The 21,079-nt window shown below is 43.6% G+C and overlaps 1 protein-coding gene across 1 annotated transcript in view; it reads right to left on the bottom strand.

Moving 5' to 3' along the window:
- LOC146856239 (transitional endoplasmic reticulum ATPase-like) overlaps positions 1–21,079 on the bottom strand; it is a 123,603-nt gene that overhangs the window by 53,624 nt on the left and 48,900 nt on the right. The window lies entirely within an intron of this gene.

Below are 21,079 nucleotides of genomic sequence, written 5' to 3'. Positions count from 1 at the left end.
ACTGGGAGTCTGCGAAGCTTTTCTCACAACTGGGAAGATACTGACTAATATTCTGGGTTGACAAAGTCTGACTGTTTGATTTTGAGCTTTCCCAGACTTTCTATATTTGGAGAACCAGCATAGATTATTGTTTGCAAGCCATTTAATATATATGATGTTTTTCCTGCAAGGGAATACCAACCATTCTAACTTTTCACCTGTCTTCTGCTGGGGTCGTCTAAGACCTCCTTCCATCCTCCCCGACAGAGTGTTAGGGTTCATATTTGACCATCTCTTCCGCTATACCAGTGGTCTTCAAACTCTGGCCCCGCCCCCACCAGAGGGACTGATGTAGTTTGAGGGCAGGTGCTACACAAAAGAGTTTGGAGCCATTCAGGGAGAAGGTAAGATCTTAATTTCATGTTGACCTTAGGTTAGAGTCACAGCCTGGAAGATCTTGTAATGTCTGCATTCTCCCTCCAGCTGTAATGAACTCACAGGCTTCATCCAGCACACAGACACCAACATTCCATCCATCATCACATCCTCGCAGCATCCACAGTCAACACTGCCCACACACCCCTGCCATACACAGACACATCACATCACCCCATCACCTCTTTTCTTTACACAGAGGATAAACCAGACATGCCAAGTCAATACAGGGCAGCAATACTATTTCTGGAGGGTTGCGGAGGCACACATAGAAACAATGTCCAACCATTCATACTGCAGGCATCTTCATGCTGCCTTTGAGACTTTGCTATGGACTGTAAAAAAGTTAGAGATCCCCTACAGTCCACTTGTTAATTGTAACCAGTGTTTGTTGCTTTTTTCCCGTCAAAAGGTCATTAACTCACATTTGGGCAATTAAAGAGAAACAAAGTTGCTCCTCTGGTTCTTCAATTCAAGTTCAACCAGAGGAGACCTATGTAAATGCTTAGCAGATTTTTTTTAAATGCTGAAAAAATGGACTGACAAAGATAAAGTGACTGATACCAGAATATGCAATGTGCATAAATTGGGAAGTAGTATTAAGTGTCAAAACAAATCCTATATATTTGGTGTGATATAAGAACAGTGATTCCAGCTTAATTATATAACATAAACTAATAATCACTATTTATGCAGCAAACAATAGATACAGAATGTTTTTATCACTTAATATTACTATCCACCTCAATGTCACTCATTTTATCAATGCCCAAAAAATGAAGTCTTGCAAATATTGACACTTTGGCTGCACAGATCACTTGCAGATGTTTGCAGTAGGTATGCATATAATCCATTGAAATACTGCTCAGGACTAGAACGTGTGACCTGATTGACTGTAGTTATAGTTAGGACCTAGGTACCATATAAAATGGATTTTTTGTTTTGCTAATAACTTTGGCCCCGTTTGACAAATCTTCATAAAATTTTCCAAAACAAGTTCATCCATCTCAGCTCCTGCATGGGAAGGTTTGGGGTGATCCGTCAAGCAGGGGCCGAAAAAACAGAAGGATCCCAAAACGTAATTTCCCCATGCAATTTCACAGGGATTTCTGAACAGTGCTACAGCCAAAACGGTTGAACAGAATTACACTAAATTTGGCAGAAAACAAGATCCCAAAAAATTTGCTTTTTGCAATTTGGTGTACATCTGTCCAGTAGATTTTGTGAAATGAAGGTTCAAATGTATAGATATGTGAATAATACTGTGGGCACGCAACTTCAAATAATAGAACAATATAATTGGCCACAGGGGCTTTTTTCCCCATCATGCGCCTCGCTCCCATTGGAACAAGAAGCTTTAGCGAGTCCCACAGGAGCTCGGGTCCTGATTGGCTGGCCACAGCATGAAGAGAAATGCCCCATGTCCAAAAAACAAAAGTATAGGTGGGCAGGGTAGGGGACCCCTGAACTGTCGTAGGAGCCACTTGTGACCCCCTAACACCCACAGGATCGATAAAACCCCTAGAAATTCACCTGAAAAAACAAAGGTTAAAATGATGTTGTAGTTTATGGTAAAAAAATCTTACTTTACATTTAAAAAAACTCGACAGATACATTTATAATTATGTGAAAATGTTAAGTTAAAACATAACATCTTAAACTCAAGCAACCACTGAAGTACCCCACTTCCAGTTAAACAAAGTTACTATAACTTTAAAAAAAAAACATATTTTATTGTCTTTTGTAGTCATTCTTAAGCATGTGCGATCATCTTTACAACAAACTCCTTTACATATGTGCCTTTATCGTAGCTGACATTCGTTCTGTCTGCATTGCATTACCATTAAGTCAACAACGAAGTTACTATAACTTGCTCAATCATCATGTACTATTTATGACCTCACATATAACCTCACATATTACATCACTCATGGTATGTTGTATGATATTGATTACATCTGAAATGACATCATTAATGACATCACTGTGCATGGTGAGTGAGCAAGTCATACTTACTTTATTTAACTATCACTGGTGAATTTCAAAAGTCTGAAAAGTGTGGTTTCCCATTTTAATTCCAATCGAAAAGCCTGCTCTTTGATACAGAAAAAACAGCTGAACACAATTATATCCAATTTGGCTCAAAGTTAGATCTTAGAAAGCAGCTTTTTGTGATTTGGTGTAAATATGTTCACCCATTTTCAAGAAATGAGCATTTAAATATGGGCTCGGGTTGGGCAAGACTGGGTTAACCCTCAGCAAACGTTAGAGCTATCTTGTCGGTTGGTACCATGGTACAAGTACCACGGTACTCCTGTGGTACAAAATTAAACAAATACTCCAACCTGATGGGTCAAGGCAACTTTTGCTCTAGTCAGCCAACTCAGTATGTTAGTGCCCGAGTAGGAATCAAAATACTAGAGGGTTGTGATTGGCTGGCTGCAATATTGGAAAACAGCTATTCTGAACCTCCTCTAAAAATCCTACCTTGGTACTCATTTCAGTAACTTCAGACACATCACATTACTTTCCTACTGGTCTAAGTCACTTGAGAAAACAGTCTTCAACCAACTTCAAAACTTCATTGAAAGTATTAGTCAATTAGAATAATTCCAGCTGACTTTATGGCAGGCAGAAACAAAAAGTGGTTGTGCTATCTGCAGTTGATCTACGCAGGCAGGTGGACACGAGGGGGTCAGTGGCACTGATTCTGTTGGACCTCTATGCTGCGTTTTATACCTTCAATCATTCCATTTTAATTTCTAGCCTTAGGGTGAGTGGTATATAGAGCACAGCCCTGAAACGGCTAACATCCTATCTAAGTGATCACAGCGGCGGCAACCACATAGAAAAAAAGTGATGGGGCGGGGGAAGGGGCGGGAGGGGGAGTACAGGGGTTGTGGAGGGAGTGCAATAATAATTTTTAAAAAAAGTTAAACTTACCTGCTGCCGGCAACCTCCCGTGTCACACCTTGATTCTTCCTTGTCCCAGCAGACACTGGGACTACGTCACAGACTCCCTGTCCATTCCCCACACTAATCAAGAGTAGCGCGGGGATTGGCCTGAATGGGCTAAAAAGACACTTCATTCAGGTCAGGGAGTCTGTGGGGTTTCTCCAGCTCGGCTGTTCAATAAAGCCGGGTTAGAGAAACCTAAGTGTGCATGTGTGTTTGGCCAGCCGTCTAAACAAACACATGGGCACTTATAGAGTGCACATAGCACTCCTCCTCCCCCTCCCATGCCCCGGCCCGCCCCTTCCTGCACACGCTGGCTGCCAGATGCTTAAAAATAAAATAATAATGAAATATTGTTTTATTTGTTAGCTGCTAGCTCTGAGCCAGTGGGGCGACGATCCTCCGCCACTGCGAAGAAGCCATCCCCGAGTGATCACCTCCAGATAGCAGGACTTTTCACCATTGGAGTCAAAGCCCAAAACTCTCCCATAGGATTCGATTCTATCTCCCCTTCTGTTTACCATCTACATGTGTCCCTTGTTTCTACTCTTAACATTAGCTAGGTCTAATATTATATGTACACAGATAACACCCAACCTTTTGGCTCACTCATGACTCTCCTACTACTCCTTGCTTATACATACATCATACCCTTTGTGTGTAACACGTTACTATACATCGCTACCCAGTCATTGGTGCTGGTGGTGCCTGCGTCTGGGAGTTTTCACTTTCCTGTAAGCTTAACAGGAATGATAAAAAGGGTTGCCAGATATCTTCCGGTCTAGAGGCGGGTGGCTGCAGTTGGGCGTAGGTGTCGCTAGTGGTATTGCAATATGTTATGCTGTGAAGCCATGTGTTAAGTGTAGGGCCAGTTTTACATGCCCACTTGATGGCCACTTCGGGCTTCGCGAGCAGAAGCGCTATCGCCACAAAGCGGCGCCGAGCTTTAGGGAGATCATAAACATACCCCAGAAGAGCCAGCAGGGGCAACGGTGCTATCTCTAACTCCACCATCTTAGATATCCCTCGAAATATCACTCTCCAATAATCCTCGAGTTTAATGCAAGTCCACGTCATGTGCACAAAGTCTGCATTTGGGGCGCTACATCTCGGACAGGTGTCCGACTGAGCGGGGTCAATGCGGTGCAATTTATTAGGTGTAACATAAGCATGCCGCAAGAATTTAAAATGAAGCAACTTGATTCGGGGATACCCTACATGTTTGTGTGCAGCAGCGAGTCCACTGCAGGTCAGATAATGGGTGGCCAAGATTGCACTCCCACGCAAATCTCACAGCAGTATCCCGACTCGGGAGTCGCGCTATTGCCTCCTTCTACATTCTCGCTACCAGGTGGTTACCGTCCCCGCCACTAATGAGCGAGGTCAGGATAGTAAATTCTGTAGGTGCTAAGGGGTATTTATCCATGCACGTACTAAGCGCTTTCTGCCCACGGACGAGCACAAAACGGTTCATAGTTGTAGCCTCGCAAAGGCGTGGGTCCTCAGTGCGTGACAATATGTACCTCCCAGGGAATAATTCGCCGAAGGTGACCAGTTGGAATTTGGATAGTGTTCGCTTGACCAATGCCTCCTGTAAAATGGGAATCCAACTGTTTCCGGCAAGAGGCAGCGCAGGGTAATATAATCCCCACACACTGAGCGCGAAGGAGGGAGAACCGGTACCGCTTTCCGTACACGGATTACTACTTACAAGCACCTTTCACAACTCAGGACAGAATCTTAAGAGGTTATCGACCCTCCGTTTATTTGGATATGATTCAGATATCGTAATTGGGCGGTTTTCCCAGAACCCGCTTTCATTACAGCCACATTACTGAACGGATTTTCTGCGACTCATCATAGACTTAACTTCTCTCTTTTTACATTGCCCTGAAGAAGCCCAAGTTTGGGCGAAACGCGTTGGCTGTACTGAACCTCACCAACACCTTGAATTAAACATCACTCTAGAAGCACAAGCAACGTCGTGGACTCACTCTTTACGCTATAATCTTCATTGTTTTACTTTACTTCATTTTTACGCTTCACTGTATATTGCCTCTCATACCCTGTGTCAATTAATATAATATACGCGTGCCTGTTATCTTCGCCAGCTTGTGCCATGCCCAACTCATCGTAGACAGCGTTTGAATGTCACATGGGTCTCTGGGGAATGGGGAAGACACATGGCAACAGTGCGTGAAGTGGGGATGGAAGCGCCAGGTCGGCCTCATGCCGATAGTATGGGATCCTAATGTCCGTATTGTACCAATGGCGGGCAAAGCTTGCTTGGGCAACCAGATAATAAACTTGCAGGTTCGGAACACCAAACTCCCCTCTCTCATAGGGCAGCACCAAGGTTTCCCAGCCAACCCGGGGCTGTTTTCCACCTCATATAAACTTCAGGAGCAGTGTACGCAAGTTGGAAAAGAAGCCATTATAGAGCGGGATGGGAATATTCACAAACAGATAGAAAAACTGTGGCAGTACCACCATCTTAATGACGGCGATTCTACCAGCCATGGACAGAGGGAGCTGCAGCCAGCGATCTATGTTACGTTCTAGCCGCTCAACCCCTGGACCGTAGTTCAATTGCAGGACACGATCCCGGTCTCTATGGATATGGATACCCAAATATTTCACCGAGTCATCACACCAGGTAAGTGAATATTCCCCCATTCTGTCACACGCCGCTTCAGTTAACGGAACACTTCCAACTTTTCCCAATTGATATGTAGTCCCAAAAAGGTGCCATAACAAGGGATTTCCCAAAGTAATGGTGGTAAGTTTTCGTCCGGACGCCGCACATAAAGAATAATGTCATCAGCATGTAGCGTGAGTAGTTGAGGCCAGTATTAAATTGCAAACCACGGCCACTATGCTTGTGCAATAGATGACGCACCAGTGGATCTAGTGCTAATATGAAGCGGGGACAGGGGTCAACCCTGTCGCGTACCTCTGGTGAGTGGGAACGCTTTAGTCAGCGTGCCATTTAAACGAATGCAAGCCATAGGTTGAGTGTATAATAATCTAATTGCAGCTAGGAACCGTTCAGGCATCCGTATGTTTCGCAAATTAGTGTAGAGGAAGGGCCATTCCAGCGAATCAAACGCCTTCTCAGCGTCGAATAATACTGCCGCCGCTGGGATAGTTGGCGATATTCTATTTAATATAGTGAAAAGAGTGCGCGTATTTAAGGCGGTGGATTTGTGAGGGATGAATCTAGATTGTGCAGGGGAAATGAGTTCTTCCACTATCAATGCAAGTCTAGTTGCCAATACCTTGGCTAAAACTTTGTTATCAAAGTTCAGCAATGACAATGGGCGATACGAGTTACATTTCTGGTGATCCTTACCGGGTTAAGTTATCAGAATTATAACTGCCTCTCTCAGAGTGGATGGAAGCACCCCCTGTCGATGGCCTCCTGGTATAGGTCAATTAGATGGGGCACCAGGAGATCCTTGTATTTTTTATAAAAACAGCCCGTAAAGCCATCCAGGCCAGGCGCTTTAGAGCCATCAAGCGCATTGATAGCATCCGAGATTTCTTCCTCAGTGAAGGGTTCTGCCAGGAACTCCTGGTGAGCCTTGTCCATCCAAGTGAGGGGGACCTCATCTAAGTATTCCTGACACTCATCAATGGAAGCAGTTGTATTGGTGGTATAGAGTGTTATCTAGTATTTAAGGACCTCCCTCAGTATCCCCACATTTCCTGTTACCCGCTCCCCCGCGTCATCTGTGAGTTCAGCTATATAGGTAGGCCTACGAGTGTGTTGCAAGAGTCTAGCCAGCACCCTACCCGGTCTTTCACCCTCCCCATATCTTCGAGCTGTGGCGTATTTACCCAGAAAATTTGCCTCACTATCTGCAGCCTCTCAGGGCTGCCCGTTTGTGCATGTCAGGGGGTCCTGGCCAGATTCACAACTATCGAGGTCTCGGAGTTTGGTCTCTATCTGCGCAATCGTGCAACGGAGCGATTTAAGCACACCAGCACTCTTCGATATACATATTCCCCTCGTATATGTTTTAAACGCCTCCCAGAGGGTGGCTTTGGAGTCTACCGATCCTTCATTTAATGAAAAGTATTCCACTATAGCCTTCCCCATTCCTGCCGGAAAGGCAGAGTCTCGTAAAGCCATGTCAGGGAATCGCCATGTGCACTCCACCCCCCAGCTCTGGGAATTCGCAGCTGCGCTAGTACCGGGGAATGATCCGAAAGCGTGCGTGGGAGGTGCATGACAGCCTGCAGCCATAGCGCCGCTGCAGCAGAAAGACGCCAATAGTCTAATCGCATCCAGGTGTTGTGGGTGTGGAGTAATGAGTGTACCCTACAGAGCGCACGCAGCGGTGTCGCCAGGCATCCACCATATCAAGCTGCTCTATAATATCCTGCAGGGCCTCGTGCGTGGTTTGGTGCCTGCTGTATGTGATGTACTGTCTAGTTTTGGGTCAAAAAGCAGGTTGAAGTCGCCACCCATGTAGATGTTGTCTGCCCCCATGTGAATAATATGAGAGTAGATGGTATTGAAGAATTCAGGGTCATCCACATTAGGGGCATAGACGTTAACAAAAAGCACTGAGTGTTCTAACATGTAGCCCTCAACCAACACATATCGCCGACCCGCATCCCTCTATACCTCTTCCTCATGAAAGATTAACACCGCTACCCCTCTGGCATATGAATTATAATTTGTAAACTATCTGCGCTCTCCCCATGCTAACGCCACTAGTGACTTAGCGTTTACAGCTAGGTGGGTTTCCTGCAAAACTGCCACGTCGACGGGATGGCGTTGCAAATAATTGGCCACCTGTTTACATATACGGGTGTTGTTTAAGCCCCTAATATTCCAAGAGAGTAGGACCACCCCAGCCTCCGGTAGAACCTTACTAGCCATATTTTGTAATCACCATTACAATCGAAATTTTAATTCTTAAAATAGATGTGCCACACCGCAAATAAGGAAATAACAAACAAACGGACTGTAGATATAGCCAACATTCCCTTAAACCATCCCCCCACCAACTGCAGGGGGAAACACCCCATCCCTCATTAAGTTGTCAAAGGAGAAAATCAAGCAAAAAACAAAACCCTTGCGATCCCAATGAAACAAAGAAATGTGCATCCGCACTTGGGAGGTGACAACACCCTGCCATAACCTCCCATAATTGGCCGTGGCCTTAACTAATGTACCCATACATCTGTGACGGCACACAAGAGCGCCAACGGTGCATTTCTATTAGGTGCAGAGACTAAGTTAGAGCGTAAATACAGTGGTAAGACAATTTTGAATGAAGATACAGTATTTAGACTCTAGCCAGTGCCAAATAGGTCTGCGCTTGCTCCTGAGTCTGGGATATCCTGTCAATGCCGTGGAGATGCGGAATTTTTCTTCTTAGCGGCATTGGAGTATTGCTGACAAAACTCCTGGGCCTCGTGGAGAGTGTTAAAGATCCGTGAGCGTCCGTCCACATCAACCTTCAATCTCGCAGGATACAACATCCCATACCGCATTCCCAGTTTTCGCAGAGTGGCCTTGACTCCTGCGTATTTTCAGCGTGCCACCTACTCCATTGCAGTAAAGTCAGGGAATAGGGAGATGTTTGAACCCTGCCAGTCCAGTTTACCTTTCTCCCGGGCCAAGCGTAGTGCAGTGTCCCTGTCCCTGAAATTTAAGAGACGTGCTATGATCGGGCGAGGAGGACATCCAGGATTTGGACACGGCACTATTTTTATAACCTGAATTTCTCTAAAACAGCTGGATGGTTTTAAACCAAATCATAAAAATTACATCTTCTGAGAACACATTTAGCTTTTTGCTAAATTTGGTGTAATTCTGTTCAGCCATTTTTCCTGTAACACTGTCTAGCACTGTTTAATATTTTGTATGGAAAACTGCATGGGAAAAACACATTTTGAGACTCCCATTTTTTTGGACCTCTCTTGACGGATCACCCTGAAACGTTCCAGGAAGGAGCTGAGGTGGATGAACTTTTTTAGAGGAAAGCTTTGTGAAGTTTCATCAAACAGTGCCAAAGTTATTTGCAAAACAAAAAACACTCTTTGTATGGAAACTCTGACTGACTGAATGACTGAATATTTATAAAGCGGTCTTATGTCGAGGCATCTTGCAATCCAGGAAAAGCTAATAGATCTAGAGCTTGGTGAAGAGCCAGGTTTTTTATCATTCTTCTAAAAAGAGTCCTGCTCGACTGTAGTCGCATCTGTACGGGGAGGGAGTTCCACAGTTTTGCCGCTTGGAATGAGAAGCCCTTATCTTCCCACCTGACTCTTTTTATCTTGGGGAGAAGTACCAGTCCAGTGTTGGTGGACCTTAGGCATCGTAGTGGCACATATCTGGGGAATAGTTGTTGTATATCCTCCGCACCTCCTCCATATAGGGCTTTGTGCACTAGGCAAAGAGCCTTGAAATCTACTCGCCATCGAACTGGAAGCCAGTGGAGCTGTTTTATGCTTGTGGATGTAGGGTGATGCTTAGGTAGATCAAGCAGTACCCGTGCGGCCGCATTTTGGAGTGACTGGAGTTTAAAGAACTGCCTAGCGCATGCTCCCAGGTGTAGAGCATTACAATAATCTACTCTTGACAGAACTAATGCTCCGACTACCGTTTTCCTTAATGAAAAAGGGATGAAAGGAAGAATCTTACGCAGAACTTTCAGTGTGAAGAAGCACAACAAAGATACTTGATTGATTTGTGGGGCGAGCGTTAGATCTTTGTCGATCAGGAATCCTAGATTCCTAGCCTTGGACACCGGGGCCGGGCACGTACCAGCTTCCGGGGGCCACCATAGTTGGCTCCAAACTGATGGTTTCTGACCGAACTCTACTACCTCGTTTTTTTCCTTATTAAGTTTCAGAAAATTAGTGTTCATCCATGCCATCAATGCTGTGAGGCAATTGCGGAACCGTTCCGCCGTCAGATCCACGCTTTGCATGACTGATACCATTAACTGGGTGTCATCCGCATACGACACGAGCATAAGACTGTGGTTTTTTATTAGTTTTGCAAGTGGGCCCACCCACAGATTAAACATAGTAGGGGACAGGGCCGATCCCAGGGGAACTCCACATGGGAGAATGAATTTTCCGGATTGAAGTCCATCCCAGTGAATTGATTGTTCCCTGTCTGACAAGAATGATGTTAGTAAGGCTAAAGCCTTATCCCTAATGCCGGCCGCCTTCAGCCTACTCACCAGTACCACATGGTTTACGGTGTCGAAGGCTGTGGTTAGGTTAAGCAAAATAAGGGTGGCCCTACCCCCTCCATCCATCACCTTGTGGATCTCTTCAGTCGCCATGATCAAGGCAGACTCAGTAGAGTGCCGAGATCTGAAGCCATGCTGGGTGGAATCAAGGATGTTATTCTGATCCAGATATTCCGTCAGTTCAGAGTTCTGGCTTTCTCCAGGATCTTGGTAGGTAGTGGGAGACAGGATATTGGGTGATAGTTTTTGGTCTCCAAGGGATCAAATGTGGTTTCTTTTTAGAATAGGTCTGATACAGGCCTGTTTCCAACACAACGGGAAGACTCCTGAACTTGTGATCTCATTTAGTAATGGGGTCAAGGATGCACTGATTACATCCGGAGCCAGATGTAAAGGGGCAGGGATCAAGGGGGGACCCGGATTTGGGTTGCAGCAACAGCTCTGCCACTTGTTCTTCCCCTAACATTGAGAACCGTGATATACTGCACTGATGTCCAGTATCTTCCCGCACCTCAATTCCATTTACCCCAGGCGCCACAGCTGTGTTCAGGAGTTCATTATAAACTGTCTGGACTTGTTTTGAAAGAAGACAGCCATTTTGTCCTCAAAGTTTTGGTCGGGTGCAAAAACAGTATCCTGCGGACACTTTGATAGGGCAGTCACAGTTTTAACTAATTCCTTAGAGGAATTAGTAGCCTCCTGAATTTTAGAGGTTAAATATACAGTTTTAGCATGTTTTATAGCACTCTTATATTGCTTTAAGAGTATGTTGTAGTCTTTCCTGTGTTACATACTATAGTCGGATCTCCAAATACGTTCCTTACGTCTGCATTTGACTTTGATTAACCTGAGCTCTGGTGAGTACCAGAGTGACAAAGCTTGCCCTCTCCTAGGGTGCTTAGTCAATTCTGGCGCCAGCCTATTTACTGCTTGACTTATCCAACTTTCAAAGTTACCAGCTGCCATATTAGAGTCTGCTCTAGCTGGGGGGTTGTTCGCCAGAGAGGTGATCAGATCGTTTTTTGGGATTAATTTCCAAGGACGTGATTTGACCAGGGAAGGCCTGCTCCTGCAGCAGCTACTGGTTGCTGAGATCTTGACATTGAAGTGGACTGCGGAGTGATCTGACCACGATACTGGTCGCAAACTCTTCACTTCAATGAGTTTATTATTGGTGAAGATACCATCCAGCGTATTGGCCCGCTTGATGTGTTGGCTCTGAAATAATCTGATTCAGCCCATACCCAAGTTGTCTGTCAGGCAGTATATGTCAGAGTCATTATTTGCTTCTAAATGAAAATTCAAATTTCCCAAAACCGTGACGGTATCAGTATCTAAGCATTATTCTAAAAAGGTCTGTAAAGACCTGATAAAAGTGGATCTAGTCCCTGGAGGCCTATAAATAAGAAGCCCTGGGAAGGGTTCACGATTAAATATTTTTGACGATGAATGACATTGCCTTTGCTTCCGGCGTAGGCTCTGGCACAATCCTCACCGTGTAGTGGGACCAGTAAATCAATGCTATCCCTCCCCCTTTTGCCCCTACCCTATCTGCATGAACTTCAAAATAACCTGCTGGTATTGCAGCGTTCCAATCCGGCTCAGAGGTACTATTGGCCCAGGTTTCAGTAAGATCTGGGTTTTCAACTTGAATCAAGCATTCTAGATCGTACTTGTGTTTGATCATAGTGCTTGTGTTTAATAAGATGCTGCTAATAATATTAGGGTCCTTGTGGGAGGTTCCTTGAGTTAATGCCTGAAGCTGGGAGTCCCTGATGTCTTGGGGTGCATTGTTGTCCTCATAGCTGGAAGGCATAACATTCTCCCTACCCCTAGTGGTGTAATTATGTTTAGTGGAGAGAATCAAGGGCATTAGACCACATGTGTTGCATCGCCTGGGGGTGCGATTACATTTATCCAGCACTGAGATAGGTTGGGGACACTCACCATGATAAAGATCGATGAGTTCACTTGATGTGTAAATATGCCTCGTGAAAAGGGCAGGGGTCCGATGGGCGCAGACGGGCTTGCCTTTGGCGCGGCGTGCCGGCTGCGTGGTCGCAGCATCCGATAATTTATAGGACGTAGTGGTGGGAGTTGGGCGGCAACTAGAACGCTGACCTCAGGGCGGGTCCGCTCTAACAGGCGGTCACCGCAGTCAGCGAGGATAGCAGCAATCAAGGTGAGGCAGTGAAAAATTTAAAAGCACAAAAGGCATAATATCACAATTTTAAAAACGAGTTTTAAAACAAGTAAAACCAGGCTAAGAGATATCGTGGGAGAATAACTCCCCACGCTCTAGCAGCGCTTGTTCCGGATTTGCGTGTCACCACCTAAATATAACTTCAAAATGGCGACCACCACTGTGTAAATGTTAAACAAATTGCAGCCAAAGTGTTGTACAGTCAGTTCATTATATTATATTGGAATCCAATCTGCAGCATTTTACTAAACCAAACTTATAACTCACACACCTTCAAACACAGTGTATTGAACCTGGTAGCCACACTCCATTAACTAGAGCTCGCCACTCTACCATGCATTGTGCTCTCACAAATAATATGAATTGCGATGTTAGAAGTGTTGTTGTAAATGCTATGATTGCAGATAGTATAAGTGATGTTATATGAAAGGGTATAAGCAGTATATGTTAAAGGTACAAGTTAATGTAGTGTGGCTGCTAAGTTCTATACACTGTGTATGGAGGTGCATGAGTTATAATCATTTGAAAGTCTTGTGTAAATGATACATTTAAGGCATAAGTATCAGTTTAGAATTTCTAACGTTTGTGCAGTTTAAGTTTGGTTTGTATAGAAATAATAAACTTATACTAATTTAAAAGTGGTGCGTAAATAATAAACTTAAGGTATAATTATAACGTTAACATTTCAAAAGTTTGTGTAGTTTAAGCTTCGTTTCTATAGAAAGAATAAATTAAGTTTTCCTAACTATAACTAAGGTTCAACCTTTGTTCATTTTAACTGAATTGTAACTTTTTTTGTTTTTAATAAAATTGTGTTTTAAATCATACCGTCCAGTGTCGTTGAGAGGAGTGTTATGTGGAGTGTTTATTAAACTATAGGAGAGCATCGTACAGTGTAGTGTCGTAGAGTATAGTGTCATGAAGTAGAGTGGAGTGCACTGGCATAGCAGACAGTGGAGTAAAGTGTCTTACAGTGGAGCGACGTGTTGTACAGTACAGTGGCGTGGCTTGGATAGGCGTAAAATCAAGTAATCAGCCACAGCCGCGGTCGGTAGTAGGAGTTCCTGCAGGGCGGTGACGTGGGGAGGGGGAGGGGCAGGGTGGGGGGTAGTAAACTATGGATTACGGAGGTTTACAGGTAAGTAAACATAAATTAATAAAACGAATTTCGTTGCGTGCACTGCATCCCCAAATGCGATGCAGTGCACGCAACTAAATTCGAGTGGTGTTGTATAGAGTGGAGTAGTGTGTTAGAGTAGAGCGGTGTAGAGTGGAGTGTTGTACAGTGGCATAGAGTGGGGTAAAGTGTTGTGCAGTGGAGTAGAGTGGTGTGAAATCCAGTGCAGTGGCAAAACGTACAGAGGAGAAGCGTGTTGTAGAGTAGAGTGGTGTGGAGTGGAGTGGAATAGAGTGGAGTGGCGTAGCAGACACTGGAGTAAAGGTGTGGAGTGAAATGGTGTCATACAGTGGAGTGGACTGGCGTGTTGTAGAGTGTTGGAAAGTGGAGTAGAGTGGAGCGCTGCAGAGTGGACTATAGTGTTGTACAGTGGAGTGGTGTGGAATAGAGTAGAGTGCGGTACGGTATTGTAGAGTGTAATGACAGGGTGTGGTACGGTATGGTAGAGTGTAATGACATAGAGTGTGGTAGATTTGAGGGGCATAGAGTAGCGCACCTTCAAGTGGCGTTGAGTGGAGTAGTAGAGTACAGTACAGTAGAAAAAGTGGGATAGTGTATCATAGAATAGAGTACAGTAAAGTGGGGTGGAGCAGCGTAGAGGGAGTTAAATAGAGTGATGTAGATTGGAGAAGAGTGTCATACAGAGGCATAGAGTGCTGTAGACTCACACTGACGGGAGTACAGAGTGGTAGAGTGGAGTTGGGTAGAGCGGAGTGACGTACACTTGAGTAGCGTAGAGTGGAGTACCATAGACTGGAACGGCATAGAGTGGAGTGGCGTACAGTGAAATAGCATACAGTGGAATGGCGTTCAGTGGAGTAGGGTAGAGTGGAGTGGCGTACAGTACCAATATTGGTACACCCAGGGGATACTACTAATGATACTCCACAAAAGACTGTTTTTTTATTTTTGTGTCTATTTTTCTAAGTTCTTATGCCGCACTCTAGATTTTTCATATGCGCTGTGCATTAAATGAGGCATATATTCAAATATATTTTCAGCAAAGTGATAATTCCTTATAGGATCAGTTTGTTAATATCTATGTGTCATACTGTATTACACTGCACCAATCCGCTTCAGCGACATATCAGTATTAATTTTGTTAGGTTGCATTGGTCTGAGCCCAGCAATACTTAATTTTGCAGCACAAAATCCTAACGGGCTCAACGAAGGGACGGCCGGACGGAGAATCCTGATTCTCCATCCGGCCGTCCCTTCGTTGAGCCTGTTCGATCTTTTGAACTTAGAAAAATAGACACAAAAATAAAAAAACTGTCTCTTGTGGAGTATCATTAGTAGTATCCCCTGGGTGTACCAATATTGGTCTGAAATCTGGCTAAGGTCCTGAGGAAAGTGGTGTTATCCATTCTTTAAGACACCGAAACGCACGTCGAACACTGCTGGTCAGATCCTGCTACATGCAGTTGTTTTTATTGGTCGCGGAGATTAAAACAACTTTCTGTCTCCCACTGTCCAGATATATGCATTTATGAATGTGGTATGAGTGTATTGAAGGAGGAATGCATGTGAGGTAGCGTGCATGAATGTTCCATTCTTGTTTTTATACTCGGGGGTTTATGATGCAAAGATGTTTACACATCAAAATGTCATGTCATTAATATGCAACACTGTTTGTAGATGTTTAAAATATTGATTTTATATGTAAACATATGTAAAAGAAAGCACAAAAATATTTTTGATAAAACAAAGATAAGTTAATAAAGAATGTGAATATTCATAAATATGACCATGTTTTGGGATTTTGTTGCTGTTCAGGTCTATTTCAGCCCATGTTGAATTCATTTTCAGTTTGATAAAAGAAATATAGGTCACGAGGGAGCCTCTTCAGATTGTATTGTTGTTTTCCCCTTTTCTCCCTGACCTCAAAATATTTTGCTTAAAGGGGGACCCTTTATCTTGCATAGTAGAGTGGAATACAGCGGAGGGGCTTAGAGTGGAATATCATATAGCGGAGAGGCGTACAGTGGAGTGGAGGACAGTGGAATAGCGTAAAGTGGAGTGTCATAGAGTGGAGTTGATGACAGTGGAATAGTACAAAGTGAAGTAGCGTAGAGTTTAATGGGGTACAGGGGAGTGGTATAGTCTGGATAGCATACAGTGAAGTGGTGAAGAGTGGAGTTGCATGGAGTGGGGTGGCGTGGGGTAGAGTAGAGTGGAGTACAATGGATTAGCATAAAGTGGAGAGGTGTAAAGTGGAGTGACATAGCGCTATGTGGTGGAGAGTGAAATAGCGTACAGTGGAGTGACGTAGAGTGGAATGGCACAGAGTGGAGTGCTGCACTATATTATGTATAACTGATTTATTTAATTTGTCAACTTTTTTTCATTTTTAAAGTTCTGCAGTACTTCCTAGATACTACTACTGTAGTACCATAGTACTCCATAAAAAAATGTAAAAGCTTATAAATGTATAAAACTAACTTTCCATACTACTATACACTTTTTTACACTGACTAGTGTATTCCTTTACTGTACAACATAACTAATTACTTTGCTTTCCTATTGAAACACACAACAAAGTAAAACTGTGCTGTCATCAATATGGCTGTCTTTTCATTTTAGAAAGGCTTTCATTAGTCAATCATATTGAGTTTTACCATTGCCATTTACCACGGTAGTACCACGGTACAAACACGGTACAACGGCAGTCTACCACGCAGTATACCATGGCCAGAAATATCACTACGGTTTTTGCATTATAACTTAACAACTACTAAACCTATTTATTTCAAATACCCAAAAGATCCTCTACACACTACAATCTCTATTCCGCCAAATTTCATTAAAATCTATTCAACCGTTTTTGTGCTACATGTGACACAAAAGTGTTGGGGAAAATGCATAGGTGGAAAAACCTGTTTTGGGACCCCCCTTTTTCTTTGCAACCTCTTAACTAATCATCACCAAGCTTTGCATCATTCGCCAATGTAAAAAAAGAAATAGGTCTGGAAAGTTCTGTGGCGAAAGTTATTAGCAAGCAAAAATAAGAGGAATTGCTATCTCTGGCAACCCTAACTACAACTACAGAGTGGCTATAGTCACTCTATTATATATATATATATATATATATATATATATATATATATATATATATATATATATATATATATATATATATATATATATATATATATATACATAACAACTTCCTCGCTTCACCCAAGCCATCGAACAGCATCTATATATATATATATATATATATATATATATATATATATATATATATATATATAGATGTATATATTTTTTTTATATATATATAAATATATATATATATATATGTATATATATATATATATGTTTACTTATTCGTGGCAGGTGCACATTGAAAGCAGATAGAAGCAACAAAAGATGATTCATCAAAAGCTAACAGGAAAGGAACTCTCAAGGATGTAAAAACAATGGAGATGCTTATTTTAGTTTATAAGGCATTGAGGATGGATGACACGTTTCGGCTGGTTCACTGAATGGAATATTATTTTTTTGGTACACTGGATGAAAATGTTGAGCATGTGGTATATTCTTCACTACCGTCTGGTTTCTATATAAGGAAGTCACAATTTATGATTATTGCAGAAGTGACATTTAAATTTAACTGTAAGATCATTTTTGTTGAAGCAATCAATAAATAGTCTTGCATTATCCACTTCACCTTCCAAATAAAGAGAAGATCATCGGTACAGTACCCAAATGATAGTGTGTGTTACTGTACTTCTGATAAGCACCGCCATATAATACCTGCGATTCCCACTAGCCCATATGCAGATTTGCATAGCTGTGGGCGAAGCAGGTATCCATGGCAGTTCCACTCAATTGGTGGTACAATGTAAGTATCGTTGAAGAGAAATCTTCTTTTCTGAAATCACCACTTAATCATTCTCAATAGCATTTTGGAGTGGTGGTCATATAAACTGATGAGTCTTGATATTAAGTAATGGTCTTAGTTTGTCAGTGTGTCTGATGGTCGCATAAAGGGAATAAATATTCATGGTTGCCATAAGGTAATCTGGCTCCCATCTCACATAAAAGATCCTACATAAAAAATCAGCAAAACACCCGATGTATGATGGCAAAGTTTCAACATAAGGACTAAAGAAGTTATGAATATAGGAGGATGTATTAGCTAACAAACTGTAATTCGCCAAGATTATTGATCGGTCTGGTCTGGTGGTTTACATATATTCTGATGTACCCTTGGTAGAAGATAGAGGGTTGAAAGTTTAGGGTGATCTATTTTAAGAAAATGATATTCATCTGTGTTTAGCAGACCTTCTTCCCACCATCTACAATCCCTACCACTGTGTACTGCTCTCGCTCCAAGTATTCCTCTCCTTCACTCTACTTCTTCACTGCTCCCCCGTAACCAATGCCTTCCCTGTTTTCTCAGCCTCTTCACTGCTTCCACAGCCTCTGCACCGCCCCTTCCATAAAGTGCTGTCTGCCGTCTTTTTTGCATTTCTCTACCTCCCTTTTCAGTGCTTTTCCCCAGCTTCCGCAGCGTCACCACCTACATAGGTTTAATGCCAGCAGCAAGCAAGCCATACAAATGGGTAGCAATGCAGAGGTTTGAGAAGGCATATTCGGGGCTAACCCCTACATACAGGCCGCTTACAAATCACTCATTGAAACCATCTCATTTGAAGCTCAACTGGAGTACACAAGTTAAGAGAAGTTCAAGATTTGAAGATTGCCCCCTGTGCCCCTTTTACCCTATAACTAGCTACTGCAGGGAGGGAGCAGTTTTATAACCTGAATGCAGGAAGATGCCCGTGCTATGGTCAACACTCCTAGATCTGAGCAGGGATGAGTGCAAGAGGATTCTGTGCACGCTGGGTACAATAAAGTGAGTTGCAATTGTAATGACCCTGCCCTGCTTAATGTTGGACACGCTGTTACTCTTTGTACGCTCCCACTTTTCTGTCACTTTGTTATTTTGTAGTGCTGTCATTAAAGGTAGACTGGAGCCTCCACTGCCCGCACGCCAAATCGATTATGTTTAAAAGTATTCTCAGGGCATTTGGTTTTGATGCCATATCAGAAACTAAAGTAGATTCTCCCTTGGCAGTGGATACAGTACCCAGTGAACTACTTTAAAAACACTTGTGTTCTCAGTGTCTCAAATTATTGCCTGATGGCGTAGAGTTTAATTGTTTTGTATTTGGCATTCATCGGGTGGAGTTGTTGAAACTGGTAGTTTTTTGTTTCCTGAATTAATGTGTTTGCCTTTCACTCTGATGCCAAGTTCTATTCACTTATTACATATAAACAGTAGAATGTGTTCTGTGTCTGTTGGTCACGTGTAAAGAGTGTTCATTTTTAGGCTGCATCACATATTTATAATTTTTTGTTGCATTTTTTTCTTGTGGTAATTCATTTAAGATATTACTTCGCCAAACCATATTTATTCTTTAGTCACGACAGCAAGAAGTATGGCGTATATTTTAATAAAACATGTTTATTTATTACAAAGGACAGCTCATTAACATAAAATAGCATGGAGAGTGGGGTTAGTGGTGCATCCTCCGTTTTTTGTAACATTTGCCAAGGAAACACCTTCAAGAAGGCCGCACACAGAATGTTATAGTGCTGTGGACTTGCATCCAGGCACTTGTCTTTCTGTCTGTCTGTCTGTCTGTCTGTCTGTCTGTCTGTTAAAAAGCCTTGGAATGTGTCATTAAACGATTCCTGAGGCAAGCATGCATTCCTAAATCAGACTGCATGACCCAGTGTGTGGCAATTGTATAGCTCTTCAATCCCTGGCGGCACAGCACCCAGGATAATGTGCTGCATGGCTAAAGGCTTAGAAGGTCCCAAAGGCGAGAACTACTGGCTATGCCAATGCTTGTTGTAATTTAGTGTAAATCTATTCAGGTAGGTGTGTGTGTGTGTGTGTGTGCGCACTTGGGCAGCGACTTAAAGTTTACTTCTTGTTTGAAGCAAAGATAGCCCCCAGCAGCTCCAGATTATTGAAGTGTCAGGTTGGACAGTAAAAGACGATGACAAGGGATTAAATGAGGGCAGGTTGGACATGCTCTGTGAGAGCCTGAAGAGAACGTCTCAGGAAATCTGGTGGCTTGTAAGGAGGAGCATGGAATCGTAATGACCCGGCTGAGGCCCCTGAATGTGCGTGAGGGCCAGGTAAGGATGTGTGAGGGCCACTGAATGGCCACTGAGTGCTACCTTGTGGAATATGGAGGACTGTTAAGGGAATTGTATAATTACGAGCCTATCATAGCCAACTAAGGGTTCGTTGGGCTCTTTGAGGGTGACAAATGAAGATCTGAAAGCATATTGAGGGTTACCATGGAAAGGTGGAAGCTAGAACAGTGGTTATAATAGACAGGGCTCCAGCAGAGTGGGTCTGAGCAAAGTCAAGAGGGCTCTGTTCATTTTGTGTGAAGGGGAGCCTGCGCTGTTTCTGACTGGTTTCAACACATTCAGTGTGTGTGAGAGAAGCTTGCACTGCTGCCTGTGCTACAAGCAGTTTTGGACAAACTTTACATTTAGGGGCCTATTACGATGTCAGTCGTAAGGCCTCTGGCCTCAGGTCCGAGGCCTTACGTCCAACATCCTCGGTTTCAATTCCAACCGGCTGATTACAATGCAGCCGGTCGGAACTGAAACCGGCCGGTCATTCAGGCTGGCTTCCGATGGGCTCCATTAGCCCGTCTGCCAGTCGGAGACTGGCCCGTAATTCTAATGGAAGGCGCTTCTGCCTTCTGGATTACGATGCACGGTTTCTGGCAGGGTTTCCATGCCGGCCTTTCTGACATGGAAACTCTGTCGAAAAGCGTGTTTGGGGGCCCTTTGCAGGGCACCCTTCTGTTTTCTGCCTCCAGTTGGGGGCCGAGGGGGCATCATAGGTGCCCCCCCCTGTTGATCCCTGCACCTTGAGGTGCCTTCCACGGGGTGCAGGGCTGAGCATAGACTTCTATTCCTCTATGGGAGCTTGTTGTACGGCCGGTTTACATCCGTCCACGATCTCCCATAGAGGAATGGGAGTAAGCGACCGAAGAGTGTTCGGTCGCATCGTAATCAGGCGGTCGGAACCGCGGACCGTAGGGCGGTCGGTCCTGTTTCCGCAATGGT

Source organism: Triturus cristatus, chromosome 4_1 (genome assembly GCF_964204655.1).
Source record: "Triturus cristatus chromosome 4_1, aTriCri1.1, whole genome shotgun sequence".
NCBI lineage: Eukaryota > Metazoa > Chordata > Amphibia > Caudata > Salamandridae > Triturus > Triturus cristatus.
The sequence above is the reverse complement of the archived record's forward strand: the minus strand, read 5'-3'. Positions and strand labels throughout refer to the sequence as shown.